Source organism: Gossypium arboreum, unplaced genomic scaffold (genome assembly GCF_025698485.1).
Source record: "Gossypium arboreum isolate Shixiya-1 unplaced genomic scaffold, ASM2569848v2 Contig01062, whole genome shotgun sequence".
NCBI classification, from domain to species: domain Eukaryota; kingdom Viridiplantae; phylum Streptophyta; class Magnoliopsida; order Malvales; family Malvaceae; genus Gossypium; species Gossypium arboreum.
Window position 1 is genome coordinate 1002 of NW_026441174.1, and position 4228 is coordinate 5229.

A 4228-nucleotide genomic window follows, 5' to 3' on the forward strand; every position below is an offset into this window, starting at 1 on the left:
TCAGCATTCTCGTGGAGAATAGCAGAATATATGAAATCACAATGCCCAGTACCTATTCGATTCAATTCTGAATAATCGTAAATCCTCTTCTTTTTATCCGAAAAATCCGAACTAAATAAGTTGTGTCTCACTTGATCATTATTCACTGAGAATCTAGAAATATATCTTCGTTCGGCAGAAAGATAATGAATGTTTATTTGATCTTGATCCTTGTGGAGCGAAAAAGGAACTACACTGAATTTGTACGAACCCCTGATAATATCCACAAATAGCTTTTTGGTAGAGATGGACATTACTATATGTAAATTCAGGCGAATGGTACATCAGTACTCCAGTGCATTTCCCCCTCTGAGTCAGAATAAATATGTTTTCGAACCCTCTCTTTCAAATTTAAAGTGTATGTTCCGCATGAATCTCAGTAATCACTTGTTCTGGATTCTACATATTGATCGTTTTGAACTAAAAAGAAAAACTTTTGGTGGAATAGTCACCTTATGTATAATATCTTCACTCTCAATAATTACATTACAAGTCCCGATAACATAAAAAGCAAGGATGCCCGTGACGTGTGCGTGTAGGATGAACCAAATCCTCATTGAATTTTATTTTTCCATTAAAAGGGGCTCGGACATGTTCTGCAGTACCCCCTGTAAATACTCCGCCGGTATGAAAAGTTCTTAATGTTAGTTGCGTTCCCGGTTCTCCAATGGATTGCCCCGCAATAATACCTACAGCTTCTCCCAATTCAACCAGGTCACCATGAGTGGGGCTCCGACCATAACATAATCGACAAATCCAAGATGTACTCCTACAAGTAAAGGGAGTTCGAATAGATATTGGTTGTGTTCGAAAGGCTCTGAATCGATCGACAAGCCCAAGCCCAATATCTTGATTTCGATAGGCAATGCACCGCGGACCCATATATATATCGTCCGCTAATACACGACCAATTAATGTTTGGATAAAAATTCTTTCCGGAAGCGTCCTCTTTTGAGGACTCACAGAAATCCCTCGGGTGGTGCCACAATCTGTTCTACGTACAACAATGTGTTGAACTACTTCAACAAGTCTGCGCGTAAGATATCCAGCATCTGATGTTCGTACGGCAGCATCCACAACCCTTTTCGGGCTCAGTAGCAAGATATGATATATTCTGTTAAAAGACAGTCCTTCGCGTAAATTGCTTTGAATGGGTAAATCGATCATTTGTCCTTGGGGATCCGATTGTTAATCCTCTCTATACCTACTAATTGGTGCACTTGAGATGCATTTCCTCTAGCTCCTGAAAAAGACATTATATGGACTGGGTTAAACGGGTCAGTCATCCTAAAATTAGGATTCATTTCTTGTCGCAAATATTCACTTGTAGCATACCATATCTCGAATTGATTGGCGTAATTTTTCTACCGTGCGTACATTCCCAAAATGATGGTGTTTTCCAAAATCAAACTTTGTTGTTCAGCATCTTGGACTAGCCATCCCTTAGAAGATATCGTTAAAAGATCATCAATTCCTAATGAAATGGATGTAGCAGTGGCTTGCATGCAAACCCAGAGCTTTTACTTGATCCAGGATGTGTGATGTATATGCCATTCCAGTGATCTATTAATCTGCTAATAAGTCGTTTAATAGCAGTTCCATCTATCACTTTATTGTAAATACCAGATTGGCCCGTTCTGCCATAAATACCCCTTATTCCGCTAGTGGACTTCGCCAATGGGTTTGAGTCAATGATTGGAAAACTTCCTTTTCTCGATCTTGATTTTGGTAGAAAGTCGGGTCAGGAACTGGGGTCCTAGTTGAACCGGAGACCGAATTCATATTGGTGTCATAGAATTTTTAGCTTAGATACCATATGATTGGGTATCATATGAGTAGGCCGAAAAACCCTTGTATAGCTTCTTCGATTTCTCGGTAAAGAAATATGACCAACAGTGGTTCGAATGTATATACAAAGAATTTTTTTTAAACTTCTTACTATTAGATAATGTCCATAAATCTCATGATAGGTACCGAAGATTCATAGTGAACTTCGATGGGAGCTTCTCTTGAAGCAATAACGCATTGCTCTAGTCGCCACCGGAGCCACAAGGACTATCTAAATTGATTCTTTTCTGCCTATAAGCTCAATCGCATCATAGGAATTACAAAAAAGGCTCCTTGTAGACTTATAGTTATTATCGTCAATTCTTTCATTTTGATAGCTTTTTCGATTCCATGGATTATACCTATTCGCTTTAAATACCTCGACGATTCCACTCGTTAATACATAGAGCCCAATAAGCATATCTTGGTAGGTACGGAAATGGGATCCCCAATAGCTGGAGACAAAGAGATTCATATGAGAAAACATAAGTAAACGAGCCTCCCTTGCGCCTCTAAAGATAAAGGTACATGAACTGCCATTTGATCCCCATCAAAGTCTGCATTGAATCCCTTACAAACTAATGGATGTAAACAAATAGCGCGTCCTTCCACTAAAATAGGTTGGAATGCCTGTATACCTAATCTATGCAGAGTAGGCGCTCTATTCAACAATACAGGATGTCCCCCATAACTTCTTGCAGTATTTCCCATACAATCGGCCCTTTTTCCCGAATTTTACTCTTAGCAACTCCTATGTTCGGAGCAAGATGTTGTCTAATTAGACCGCGAATTACAAATGTCTGGAAAAGCTCTATTGCTATTTCGCGAGGCAATCCACAGCGATGTAATGAAAGTGAGGGGCCAACAACAATGACAGAACGTCCCGAATAATCGACTCGTTTGCCAAGCAAAGTCTCGCGAAATCTTCCCTCTTTGCCTTCAATTACATCTGAAAACGACTTGTAAACCTTATTATGACCGTCCCTCATTGGTTGTCCGAGGATTCCATTATCAAGAAGTGTATCCACGGCTTCTTGTACCAATTTTTCCTGACACATTACTAATTCCCCTGGCGTAGATCTACTTGTTGTTAATAGATCGGTAAGAGTATTATTTCGATAGATAACTCTTCTATAGAGTTCATTAATATCCGAACTCATTAGTTTACCCCCATCTATCTGAATGATCGGTCTCAACTCGGGAGGAAGAACCGGTAATAGACATAAAACCATCCATTCTGGTTCTATATTTGTTCGAATAAAATGCTTAGCCAATTCCATGCGTCTAACCAAAAATCCTTTCTTCTTCCAATTTTCGATCTTCCCATTCATTACCCGTGAGGCCTTCTTCTCCTAATTCTTTCCATTCTACCACCGAATAATCGATAAGAATTCGCAAATCTAGATCGGCTAATTGTTCTCGAATAGCACCTGCTCCGGTAGAAATTTCGCGACTTCGAAATGTATCGAAACCTTGGGTAGTAAAAAAAAGTGGGATACTGTATTTCCAGGATTGAATTTCATATTCGAATGAACCTCGTAATCGTAAGAAAGTAGGTTTTTTAGCGATGGGCCTAGCAAAAGAAAAATTAGGATAGGGCCCTGCAGATCCCCCCTCAAAATCGGACATGAGAGTTTCCTCTCATCCGGCTCAAATATTACACCAAATAAAGATAAAGTAAAGGAGTTCTCGCTTTCAAATTCTAGAACCCCCCAAAAGGTCTACTCTTTACTCAAGTTCAAGAAACATTTCATTGATTGATTCTTCTTTTATTGATTTAGATTTTCTTAATTCTTTATTCAATTCAAAATTAGGACATAAATGAAATGTGAAATTCTTGTAGTCTACTTCCCTCGAATGCTGAATCCTCTTAAATTAAAGAGTGTCATAAAGGGATTTACTTGTCTATGTACCCTTCCATTCGATCTCTTAGGTCCTGCGGTACCTCGACGATTATACCACGATGCCCTTAACTTAAAGCCTAAGCCTATATGCGATGTATAGACTCCTGCAACCATGACATATTTGTTTCCTTGAACATAATTTCATTTCTTTCTAAAAGAACTAAAAGAAATGAGAACGGTTAATTCCACAAAAAAGTCTTTTTTCACGGTACAACTCAAAATTCCTAGTTATTTATTTTTACTGACTCGACCATAGACCAATTCCCTTTTTATTTGGGAGTATTGAATACGCCCATAATTCTGAGCTTCATGTTACTCTTCCCAAGAGACATGTCAGATCCAGGGCATCCCAATTCGATTGAATGGGATGACAGTTTCTCATTCCTAATCTGTAAAATAATAATTTCGATCAAATCCACATCGCAGTATACTAGACCCTCTAATTCTTTAAGGGAAAG

General features: G+C 38.8%; 1 pseudogene; it reads right to left on the reverse strand.

Moving 5' to 3' along the window:
* Nucleotides 1-1866: 1866 nt before the first annotated feature.
* LOC128289285 (DNA-directed RNA polymerase subunit beta'-like) lies at nucleotides 1867-4219 on the reverse strand (annotated as a pseudogene).
* Nucleotides 4220-4228: the final 9 nt, after the last annotated feature.